This window comes from Callorhinus ursinus, unplaced genomic scaffold (assembly GCF_003265705.2).
Source record: "Callorhinus ursinus isolate GAN/ISIS: 27379988/994484 unplaced genomic scaffold, GSC_fseal_2.0 scaffold8, whole genome shotgun sequence".
Classification (NCBI taxonomy): Eukaryota; Metazoa; Chordata; class Mammalia; order Carnivora; family Otariidae; genus Callorhinus; species Callorhinus ursinus.
The window spans coordinates 26207147-26220486 of record NW_027397070.1 but is presented as its reverse complement, the minus strand read 5'-3'; the positions used below and the strand labels follow the sequence as shown (position 1 = coordinate 26220486).

The 13340-nt window shown below is 37.8% G+C and overlaps 1 long non-coding RNA gene across 1 annotated transcript in view; it reads left to right on the top strand.

The window, feature by feature from the left end:
* The window catches only part of LOC112821902 (uncharacterized), a 69230-nt gene that overhangs the window by 1782 nt on the left and 54108 nt on the right, over positions 1–13340 (top strand). The gene's annotated exons all lie outside the window — the stretch shown is intronic.

The window sequence follows — 13340 nt, the reverse complement described above, 5'->3', positions numbered from 1 at the left end:
CTTACCCCAGTGGTTCCCTGAAGATGCCAAACTCATTTCTGCTCTAGAGAATTGGCATTGACATTCCCTCTGCCTAGACTGCTTATCCACTCCATTTTGTTATTGATCTCAAATGTTACCTCTTAAAAGTCATATTATCCATCTTAGTCCACTCTAAAGCTGTGCATAATATTAAACTGATGTCCTTGTTTCTGATCTGATTTCTTTCCTCACTCAATAAAAATATAAGTTTTGGGGTGCCTGGGTGGCTCAGTCAGTTGAGCAACTGACTCTTGAGCTTGGGTCATGATCTCAGGGTTGTGGGATGGAGTCCCACATCCAGCTCTACACTCAGCACGGAGTCTGCTTGTCCTGCTCCCTCTGCTGTTCCCCTCTCCCCCACGCTCATGCTCCCTCTCTCTCAAATAAATAAAAAAATAAAATCTTAAAAAAATAAGAATATAAGTTTCATGACAGTGGAAAACTTCTCTATTTTGTTCACTACTGTAATCTCTAAGGTATGGTGCCTAGCCACTATTAGAACTTAGTACATAATAAATGCTCAATAAATATTTGTTGAATGAATGAGGAAAACCATAATTATAGATATGCCATGCTTTTATTATAATGTATGAGCTGTATTAAGAAAGAATGTAACTATATTCTTATGTGTAATATAGAGATAATACCTGCTGTTTATATCCACAGGGTTGATAAGAGGATAAAATGAGTATTCTTTTTTTTAGAGGGTAATAATCTTTTTTTTAAATTTTATTTTATTATGTTAGTCACCATACAGTACATCATTAGTTTTTGATGTAGTGTTCCGTGATTCATTGTTTGCATATAACACCCATTTAATACGTGCCCTCCTTAATACCCATCACCCACTGGGCTAACCCATCCCCCTACCCCCCTCCCCTCTAAAACCTTCAGTTTGTTTCTCAGAGTCCATAGTCTCTCCGATTCCCCCCCTTCATTTTTCCCTTCCTATTTTTTTTTTAAAATATATAATGTATTATTTGTTTCGGGTTCAGCTCTGTGATTCATCAGTCTTATACAATTCACAGGTCTCACCATAGCACATACCCTCCCGATGTCTATCACCCAGCCGCCCCATCCCTCCCACCCCCTACCACTCCAGGAACCCTCAGTTTGTTTCCTGAGATTAAGAATTCAAAATGAATATTCTTTTTAAGCTGTAAGTCATTCAAGATAATTTATTAAAATTTCATTTTAAGGGAATTTTTCATATTACAAAAAAATGCACTTATGACTAAAATGTGCAAAGTACCAAAGACTGTAAAGTGAAAAGAAATAGCCTCTAAAATCTTTCCCCATCTCCTGTAAGAATTTGCACCCTGTAGGCAACTGCTATTAACATTTTCTTTTGTATGCTTTCAGACTTTTTCTGTGCACATAAACTATTCCAAAAAAAAAAAAAATACATGGGGGCGCCTGGGTGGCTCCGTCAAGCATCTGCCATGATCGGGTCATGATCTCAGGGTCCTGGGATCAAGCCCCGGTGATGGAGCCTCCCGTTGGGCTCCAGGCAGCAGCTATTTACTGACCAAGTATTTCAATATTTTAACAACTGGTGCAGCTTTACTGTCACAATGTAGCTGAAGACTTATCCAAGGCTAGAGCAGTTCCTCTTCCTCTGAGAGCTAGTTTTGCACTGTTGTGGTTTATTTCATTAGGCTTAGGAGGAGGAGCCACTGATGATCTAACTTCACTGCTATGGCTTACCACAAAAGCTCTCAAAGAAATACTCTTAAATTTGAGTTACTAAAATCAAATTAACCCTCCTAACCAATCAACCAAATCATCAAGTCCTGTTCATTTTAACAACTAAACTCATCTCAAATCTATCTCTTCATCCCACTGTCACAGCCCTGATACATGCCATCATCTTTTTTCTTCTGGAATCTTGAAGGGTTTCTTTTTTCCCTTTTTTTTTTAATAATAATCTCATTATTGATATATAATTCATGTATCATAGAGCACAGCCATTTAAAATGTGCAATTTAATGGTTTTTAGTGTATTCACAGAATTGTGCAACCATTACCACAGTCAAACTTAGAAAATATTTATCACCTCAAACAGAAACCCCATATTCATTAGCAGTCATTCTCCATTTCCACCCAACTACCCCTTTCCCCAGCTCTAAGCAACCACCAGTCTCCTTTCTGCCTCTATGGTTTTGTGTACTCTGGATAGTTCATAGAAATGCAGTAATATAATATGGGGTCTTTTGTGACTAACTTCTTTCATTTAGCATAATGTATTCAAAGTTCACCTGTGTTGTAACATGTATCAGTACTTCATTTCTATTTATTGATGAAGAACATTCCATTGTATGAATAGAACATATTTAGTTTCCATTCATCAGTTGATGAACATTTGATTTGTTTTTCTCTTTAGCTATTAGGAATAATGCTGCTATGAACATTCATGTACAAGTTTTTGTGGGGACATAATGTTCTCATTTCTCATGGGCACTACCTTGAAATGAAAGTGTTTATGATACAATATCTAAGAAACTATTGCCTAATCCAGGGTTACCTAGATTTCATATAAGAATTTTATAGTTTGGGGCTCCTGGGTGGCTCAGTTGGTTAAGTGTCAGACTCTTGATTTCAGCTCAGGTCATGATCTCAGGGTTGTGGGATTGAGCTCCATGACAGGTTCCACATGGAGCCTACTTTAGATTCTCTCTCTCCCTCTCCCTCTGCTCCTCCCCCACCTCTCTCTCTCCCCCTCTCTTAAAAAAAAAAAAAGAATTTTATATTTTAGCTCATTCATTTAGATTTTTTGTTCATTTTGAGTTAATTTTTATATATGGTGTGGGATAAGGGGTCCAACTTCATTCTGTAGCATGTGGATATCCAGTTATCCAGTTGTCCCAACACCATTTGTTGAAAAGACTATTCTTTCTTTCTTTCTTTTTAAGATTTTATTTATTTAAGAGAGAGCAAGAGTGAGAGAAATCACAGAAGGAGAGGGAGAAACAGACTCCCCGCTGAGCAGGAAGGAAAGACTATTCTTTCACCATTGAATGGTCTTGGCAACTTTGTCAGAAATCGGTTGGTCATAAATATATGAGGTTTTTTTTAATTTTTCCCCTGAATTTTCAGTTCTGTTTTAGTGATATATATGTCTCCCTTGATGCCATTACCACCCTGTCTTCATTACTATAGTTTTGAAATCAAGAAGTGTGAGTCTTCCAACTATGTTCTTTTTTTAAGATTGTTTTAGCTATTCTGGGACCCTTGAATTTCCATATAAATTTTTAAATCAGTTTGTTGATTTCTATAAAAAAGCAAGCTGGAATTTTGTAAGAAACTACCTGAAATCTGTAGATCAATTTGGGGAGTATTGCCCTTTTAACAATATTAAGCCTTCTAGTCTATGAATATGGGATCTCTTTCCACTGATTTATGTCTTAATTTTTTTCAGCAAAATTTTATAGTTTTCAAATTACAAACTTTGCACTTTTATTAAATTTATTCTTAAGTATTTATTCTTGTTGATGCTAATATTAATGTACTTGTTTTCTTAATTTCATTTTTGATTTGTTCATTGCAGCTGTATAGAAATGCAATAGAATTTTTATTTATCTTGTATCATGCAATTTTGCTGGATATGTTTATTAATTCTAATACTTTTTAGTGGATTTCTTAGGATTTTTTTGTATATAAGATTATGTGATCTAAAGGTAGAGATGGTTTTACTTTTTTTTTTTTCCAATCTAGTTGCCTTTTATTTAATTTTCCTATCTAATTTCCCTGGCTAGACCTCTGGTACAACGTTGAACAGAAGTGGCAAGTCTAGAGAACTCTGTCTTGTTACTCTTCTTAGGAGGAAAGCATTCATTTTTCATCATTAAGTATAATGAGAATTTGGATTTTTCACAAATGCCCTTTATTAGCTTGAAGAGATTTCCTTCTATTCCTAGGTGGTTGTGTATTTTTATCATGAAGGAATATTGAATTGTCACGTGGTTTTTCTGCATTTATTGAGATGATCAATGGTTTCTGTCTTTTATTCTATTGATGTAGTGTATTGTATTAATTGATTTAAGCCAACCTTGCATTCCTGATATAAGCCCCACTTGGTTATGGTGTTTATTTCTTTTTCTATATTGCTAGTTTCATTTGTTAGTATTTTATTGAGGACTTCTGCATCTATATTCATAAGAGATATTGATCTGTAGTTTTCTTTTCTTATGATGTCTTTGTCTGGTTTTGATATCAGAATAATACTAGCCTCGTGAAATGAGGTAAAAGTGTTCCATCCATTTCTGTGTTTTGGAAGAGTATATGAAGAATTCTACTAATTCTTTAAATGTTTGGTGGAATTCAACAGTGGAGTCATCTAGGCCTGGGCTTTGCTTTGTGGGTAGTTTTTAAATTACTAATCCAATCTTTTGTTATAGATCTATTCAGATTTTCTACTTTTTCTTATGTCAGTTGCGTAGTTTATATCTTTCTAGGAATATGTCTATTTCATGTAAATCACCTAATTTGCTGGCCTACAGTAGTTCATAGTATCCCACTATAATCCTTTTTATGTCTGTAAGGTCAATATTAATGTCTCTTCTTTCATTCCTAATTTTACTAATTAATAATTTAATAATGTGAGTTTTTTCTCCTTTTTCTTGGTCAGTTTAGCTAAAGGTTTGTCAATTTTATTGATCTTTTCAAAGAGCCATCTTTTAGTTTCATTGGTTTTCTCTATTTTTAAAAAATTCCCTCTCTTTCATTATTTCCTTCCTTTTGCATCTTTGGATTTAGTTTTCTTCCCCCCTCCCTCTACAGTATTTTAAGGGGAAAGATTTGGTTATTGATTTGAGGTATTTCTGCTTTTTCTAATGTTGGTATTGAACCTCTAAGTTACCCTCTATTGTTGGTATTGAACCCCTAAGTTACCCTCTAATGTTGGTATTGAACCCCTAAGTTACCCTCTAAACACTGCTTTAGCTGCATCCCCTCACTTTTGTCATGTTGTGTCATCATTTCATTGATGTCAAGGTATTTACTAATTATCCTGACATCTTCTTTGTCCATTGGTTACTTAAAAGTATGTTGTTTATTTCCACATATTTTTGAATTTCCCGAATTCCTTTCTGTTATTAATTTCTAATTTCATTCTATTATCATCAAAGAGCATTTGGTTTATAACCTAGCATATGGTCTAGTCCACAGAATATTCCCGCCCTTGAGAAGAATTTGCATTCTTCTGTTGTTAGGTGAGTGCTCTATAGATGTCTATTAGGTCTAGGTGGTGTATAGTGTTTAAGTCTTTTAATTCCTTGCTGATCTTCTGCCTAAGTGTTCTATCCATTATTGAAAAAGGGGTATTGAAGTCCCCAACTCTTATTGTTGAACTATTTCTTTCTTCAATTCTGACAGTTTGTGTTTCATGTATTTTAGAGCTCTGTTGTATATATTTTTATAATTGTTACATATTTCTGATGGATTGGCTCTTTTATTATTATAAAATTTCCCTCTATATCTCATAACTTTGTTTTATAGTCTATTTTGTCTGATATTAGTATAGCCACTTATTGTGACTTTGTTAAATTAATACTTGTTAGAGCTCTGGGTTATCAGATGGCAAGTTGCAGTTTAATAAAAGACCACAAGGGAAATTGAAATAGAGAAGTTTATTACTCACAAGTCCTGGAAGAAGAACACAGTATGCCTTGAGAGTCAGTGGGTAGAGTGCTTTGGGGTTCCTGGTCAACTCACACCAGAAAAAGCAGGGTTTTGGTAAATTTCACAGGGTTTTTATCTGAGGGGGTGCACACAGTGGAAGTGCTGGGAAGAGGGTGGGGGACTGTTTATCACAAGGGCCATTGAGGGAGTCCTATCAGGAACTCACGTTTACTTATGACTCAGTGAGCTATTATCTAGGGCATACGCTCACAGGAGGCCTAGTGTCAGCTCAAGGCCCCTGTAGGCTGCCTCACCACCCCAAAAGATGCCCAACAGCAATATTATAGAGTAGCTTAGCTAAACTCTCTGACAACTACACTGTGAGATAACATCCTTAGATGGTCTCACAGCTCTCTAAGCCAAGATTAGGAAGATTAATTATTCTCCTTTCCCATCTAGATGCAGAAAGGCAAAAGTGGGGACCATTCTAAATTTATGAGGTTGACTTTAAAATTTAACTTTAAAGAAGCATATTAAATATTTTATAATGTCCTCATTCATGCATAAAATGTTTAAATGAAACTAGAGAAAATTCCAAATGTTCAAAGGGAAACCCTAAGTTAGAGTTAAATGAAGATTTGGCCATCTGAAGGATTATAATCACTGATATAATAACTTGGCAAGTTAGAGGGCATTTGTAGCTCGAGATTAGCTTTAAGATTTATATTATTGCAGATGTTCACAAGGCACAAGGAAAGCTAAAGCCACAGACACCAGACTTAAATTTTGAAGTCTGGTCAATTTGAAAAGAAGAAAGAGAAGTGTGTTCACTTAGCATTGAAATCTTTGACACAGTAGCAGCTCTTCCTGCACAGATGGCCGAAGGCAGAGAAAGGATCATAAATGATAGCGTCAGGACAACAAGAAATGCTTGAACTGGACCTGGACAGAGATGGTTATCTGAGCACACCACGGATGTCACAGTTTCCCTGCCCAGGAGAATTGGCAGTTAATACAGAGCAACATTGCATACTAACTTATATTTACCTATTACATTAATTATAGTAGGTTAAGTATCAAATTTTATATATGTATGCTCATATACCACGGTTACACTAAAGTATCTCTCTGAAATTCAGCAATTATAGAAAATGACCTCTTGATTTTTGTTATGGACTAAGTGCTTGTATCTCTCCAAAGTTCATATGTTGAAGCCCTAGCCCCCATGCAATGGTATTAAGAGGTAGGGTGATTGGGAGATCATTTGGTTTAGGTAAGTTCATGAGAGTGGAATCCTAATGATGAGATGAGTGCTTTTATAAGAAGAGGAAGAGACACCAGAGCTGCTTTCCTCTGCCATGTGAGGACACAGCAAGAAGGCAGGCATCTGTAAATGAGGAAGAGGGTCCTCACCAAGAACCAAAAGTTTCTACAACTTGATCTTAGACTCTCCAGCCTTCAAAACTGTGAGAAATAAATGTCTGTGGTTTAAGCCACCAAGGCTATGGTATTTTCTTGTAGTAGCAGCCTAAGCAGACTAGGGCAGTCATTTTAAAAAATTAAAAGGAGCAAGTCAATATGCTTTTGGTTTTTGTTTTGTTTTGTTTAAATTCTATTTATTTATTTTAGTGAGAGAGAGAAAGCCTGAGTGCACAGCAGGGGTGAGGAGAGGGAGAGAGAGAATCTCAAGCAGACTTCATGCTAAGCATGGAACTCAACCCAGGGCTTGATCCTATGACCCTCTCTCACAGTTTCTATGTGTCAGGACTCCAGGAATGACTTAATTCCTGGTGGTTCTGGCTTAGAGTCTTTCATGAGGTTGCTTAGAAGATGTTGATCGAGGGACATTCATCTGAAGGTTTAAATGGTGCTGAAGGATATACTCCCAAAGTGGCTTTCATGTGGCTGACATGTGGGAGGTGCTGGCTGGTGGGAGGCTTCAGCACCTTTCCATAAAGCCCTCTCCATAAGCCACTTGAAGTTTTCATGACCAGCTACCTCCAGAGTGAGCCATCCAAGAAAGCAAGGCAGAAGCAGTGATGTCTTTTATGACCTCAGAGGCCGCTCACTGTTGGTCACTTCCACAGCATCCTATTGGTCCTAAAGGTCAGACCTGTTCATTATGGGAGAGGACCACACGAGAGTATGATACAAACAGGCAAGGATTACTGGGGGGCATCTTGGAGGCTGGCCACTACAACTAACAGCTCCATTTTAATGGTCATGATAGCTTAGGTCTGGTGGCTAAGAACCTGGTTCTGGAGTCAGACAGACCAGTATTCCAATTTTAATTGCACTACATACTTACACTTTCCAATCCTCTGTTTCCTCATCTGTTGTGTGGAAATGATAGATCCACCTCATAGGTTTGCTGTAAGCATTAAATGAGGTAATGTCCACAGAATAATCCTTTCTATCAGATCATGTCATTTCCCAACTCAAAAACTTCAGACTTAGAAATTCAACTGGTCTACCAGATCCTGACCTACCTGCAACTAACTTAGCTACTACCACTATTGCTGCTACTACTACTACTAGCACCACCACCAACTGATCTCATTTCTTCTTGCTGTCTCCCTTCCTCACTCCGCTCTATCCACTGGTCTCCTTAGTCTTCAGACACGCTAAGCTCTCTGCTACCTCGGGGGCCTTTACACTTTGCTGTCCCTCTGCCTGGAACACTGTTCCCTTATGTTTTCATGGATCATTTGCCCACTTCATTCAGATCTCTACTTAATTGTTACCTCCTCAAAGACCTTCTCTGACCATTCCTTTTATCCCTTAATCCTTCTTTACTTTTCTATTTATAGCATTTACCACTACTTGATATTATATATTTGCCTATTTTGATTATCTTGGCTTTCCTTCATTAGTATGTCACTACCATGCAGACTGTGTCTCATTCACCATCTTATCTTTAGTGTTTAGAAGTATGCCCAGCTTACTACAGTAGGTGTTCCAAAAATATTTGTTTAAAAATTAAATAATGCATATGAATGACTCAGCACATTGCTTGACCCACGGCATTATGAGAATTCAATAAATCTTAGCAGACTTCAACTTCATCATCATCAACATCTCACCATCAGCATCCTTCCCATCATCCCCTGACCATCCTAGTCTCTCACATATATATGTACTTTACAGTTTTCAAATTCCTTTGTTATTTATAGAGAACATGTTATAATACTTCTAAGGCAAAGCTGTAATTGTGTGGGTATAGTTGAAATGATTTGACAAGTAATGAAACTGGGAAGTGCAAGGGGAGGATTTGTCTCCTATATGTGACCTTTTTTCAGATGGCCTTGCCTGAGAATTGGTCTTCCCCCTCCCCTCTCCCCCCACCCCTCGCAAATAAGCAGGCTTTCCTTAGAACAAATGAGTCTGTTATGAACAGATAATTTTAAGTTCATTTAAGATTTGACTCTTAAAAGAGTCTTTAGTGATTGGGTAATGCCCTGGATCTTTCTTGGCCAAACTCTGAAGCAGAGAATCATGTTTTATGACTCTTTGACCTTGGAGTTGTCCTAGAAGCTTAGTGATTTCTTTCGCACACTCACTATCCCCTTCATCTACCCTCGCTGTCCCTAGCAAATCAGATCACCATGCAGAGCTGTTTGCCTATATTGTGCATTCATGTTAATTAGGAAAAGGCAGACTTTTGTCCTGGGAAAGGAACCCTGCAGGGGACCTGATTTGGTGTGGACAATAGCCAGGGCACATGGCTTTGCCAACAAAGCACAGGCTGAATTTGAGCCCCACTCAGCCCTTGGCTGGAGGCCCTAGAGCACAGTGGCAGGCCAGGGCCATCTCTTGTTCCCTCTGTGCAGCTTGCAGGCTGCACATATCTCCACTGTCATCCTAGGAGGTGACCACCCTGCTAAATCATACTGAGTACAGCCGTCTTCAGTGAGAGGCAGTCTAGCACAGTGGGGACTGCAGAGCGAAACACTTAAGAGTGAGGGTTCTAAAGTCAGATGCCCTGGTCTTGAATCCTGCCTCTACCAATTAATAACCTGAGACCTTAGGCAAGTGATGTAATCTTTCTTGCCTCATTCTTGGGTCATTGTGAGGCTTACATGAGCTAATATATAAAATCCATGCTCAATACATGTTTTTTATTACTATAGGGTAGACTAGAAAACCTAGGAAGATTTTTCAAAATGCTTCCTCAAGCATTTAGGAAAATGCAGTTCCATCTAAGAATGCTTCACTTCAGTGTCTTCCACCCACCCTTTCTGGCCTCAGCGTTGAGTCATTCAGCAAGCATGTGAATACTCACTGTGCCCGGTGCTAGACAAAAACATTTGAAGAGACAGTCCCCAGCCCCAAAGTATGGTCCCTAATTCTCAAAAAGTCAATCAAAAGAAGCGAATGCCATGTAATGTCCTAAAACAAATGTGACCATGTCAGGAAGCATGGCATTGACCTTCTAGTTTACCAGCATGGAGTCATGCTTTAGAGATAGATTGTCTCTGAACTCAGGCTCCTTCACTTATTGGCTGTGTGACCTCAACGAAGTGACTTAACTTCTAGGAACATCGGTTTTCCAGTAGGTAAAATAAGGGGGGAGAGTTTCAAGGGTTATTGTAAAGACTGAGATAATTTTAGAACAAAAGGTGTCTGGCACATAGGAGGTGATTATTTAGTGGTAGCTTTTATCCTTACAATATTTTCTGCTGTAAAGTTCTATGATGGCTCCTAATATCCCACAGGTTAAAGTCAAGCCCACATTCCAGGCTTTTGGGTATCAGGCCCCACCCACTTTTTTACCCATACCTTTCACCTTGAACCTTGTAGCCCACATATGTAGAATGACTTGCGGTTTCCAAAATCTGGTATTACATATACCTGGCCTTTGCATCCAGTGTCCTCTCTGTCTAGATGACCCTTTTTGCCTCTTGCCCAATGAACTATCATTTTTACGTAACACATATATATTTAGTTTAAAGAATAATAAATAATAAAATAAATATTTTCTTACCCCCAAGTTAAGAAACAGAAATAGAAAGCCCCTGAGCATCCCACATTTTTTTAAAATCAGCATTTGTGATATTTATATTTAAAAGCATAGCAGAGGGGCGCCTGGATGGCTCAGTCGGTTAAGCATCTGCCTTCTTCTCGGGACCCTGGGATCGAGTTCCACGTCGGGCTCCCTGCTCAGCAGGGAGCCTGCCTCTCCCTCTTCCCCATCATGCTTTCTCTTGCTACCTCTCTCTCAAATAAATAAAATCTTTAAAATAAAATAAAATAAAAGGATGGCAGATAAAATCCTATGTTTATGTACCACCCACGCCATGAAGAAACCAAGGAATTTAAATGTGCCATAAAAGCCATAAGGGCTACTAGTCATTCTGCAGAAATGCTGTTAGAATTAAATATTCAAATGCAATTTCATAAAATATTTTAAATTTAAGCCGTTTTTTTCCTACTAGATATTGTTTCTCTTGAAAATCTACAGCATGATTCCTTAGTTTAAAATAAGTATGGTGAGGTTTTTGGCTTGCATTGGGGTGGGGGGGTTATTTGGTGTCTTTTATGTTTTTCTTGACTGGTCATAAGGAGCCACTAGGTGGCAGAGGATGCTTTTTTTGATATACAATGAGAAAACATTAAAAAAAAAATTCAGTGGGAAACAGGTTTTGGAAAACAGAAAAAGCATCACACTATAGACTTCATAGGTTAACATGTTGCACTAGAACCCCATGGCCTTGCAATTAGCAATTTTGGCTTATTGGCTATATTTTAGTAACAACCACAATAATACCAAAACCACAAAGCTTTATTTGAATGATTACTGTACACCAAACTAAGAGGTGCCCACACATTTTGCTGTGTCATCCTCACAGCAGCTGGAGGAGGTCAGATTCAAACCAGGCTTGTTGGATTCCAGAGGCTGAGGGATTAACAACAGACTCTCAGCACAGGGAGAATATTTAAATCTTTTTGGAAGGATTAACTATGCTATAATTAGTTTTAGACATGTGTTGACTTTAGAAATTTTCTAATATTTTAGATGTCACATGAATATCTGTGAGCTTAATCCTTAAAGACCTTACAAAATAAAAAGTTTATTAAGGACTTTACAAGTAGGTAGGCCCAACCTCTTCTCTCTTTTCCCATTTAGTGACCATTTGAACCCAATTCCTATTCATCACATTTAATCTATTCCCTCAGATCCTCCTTTCCATTATACCTGTATGCCAGGAAAAGGCAATTTATGAATGAAAGACAATTTTTCCATTGTTTTATAGATCTTTCTCTAACCTATCAGGTTTGGCCAGCAAACCCTGAGATGGCAAATGAAAAGATTACTCCAGGCACCTTAGTAGGAGAAAGGAGAGGCCTGGGGTCCAGACACTCTAGTGGTGAAAGGCCTCAAGACAAGCTTTGTCTCCACTTTTACTGGGGTCTTATCAACGCACCAGGCGCAAGCACAAAGCAGGGAGGAAAGTGTAACCCTAATGGTCAGGGCAATAATATATGGGGCAGCGTGTGAAAAGGGCAAGGACGCAAGGAGTTCGTGAGGTACGTGACCACCACAGGGGCCTGTTTTTCTTCAAAACTTAAACATTGACTCCCTAGATGAGAACCTTGAGCCGCAGTAAGAATCTGACCGCTTTCAGCCAAGAAACTTCAAAGGAGGCCCAGCGTTCGGGGCACTCGTCCTTTGCTTTTCACTTAGTCCCATCCAGGGTGGCATATATGAGTTAGATTTCGTCTATCCAGGCACAGTGAATTCCCACACTAACCAAAAATTTTTAAGTTCCCTGCAACAGCATAATTGACAAGAATAATATTATAGTGGTGTTGATGACCACATCTAGAAAATAAAGTGAAATCAAATGACACAGTCATTAATAGATTTTGCAATCCATTCTGTTTATCTTCAGAAAACTACACCATGTTCTAAAGCCTCTAGCTGACATAAGGCATCAAAGAAGCATTTTTTAAAATTTCCTAAATAACACTTAATAACAGTCTTAAAGATATACACTGTAATGGGAAAAGGGAGAGACTTTAGACACAATATTGGTTAATGTTAAGCTTTGTGGCAATATGTGACTGTTACATCAATCTGAAATGGGGCGTAGAAATTTCACAGGGCTATGGCTGGTCCTCCTTCTAATTGTAAAGTTTTACTGAGTGTCTTTATCCTTGTGTTTCTTTTATATGTTTTCTTCTTTGGAAAAAGAAAAGATCGGGGGGGATGTGTGAAGGTGATATTCCACACCTACACAGCTGTTATTTGAATCAAAGAAGGAGCATCTTCAAATCTTCATGTTCTTGGATGTGAAGGTGGGAGTGCAGGCCAACAGAAGGAAGCTTGAATCTCATATGTCTTTATTACTTGTTAAATTATGATATTATCCTCAAATCATCTAGATTGAATGATGATATTTTATATTACATTCATAAAATGCTTTATAGTTTAGAAGATGCTTTCAAAACTATCAGCTTATCCTTTGAAATAGGGAAGGGAGAGAAGCAAACAGATCAGAATGGCAATTAGTAGTTCATTGGATGTTGGTAGTTTTTTGGATGTTAAATATGATACTTACTTGTATTATTATTTAAACTAGATTTTAGTGTTTTTTATTTTTCATTTTGAAGATCTTCCAATTATAATAGGCAAAATGAAAATTCAAAAATAGTACTCCTCTTTTGGTTTCCTTTTAAATATTCAAACTTTATGTTGG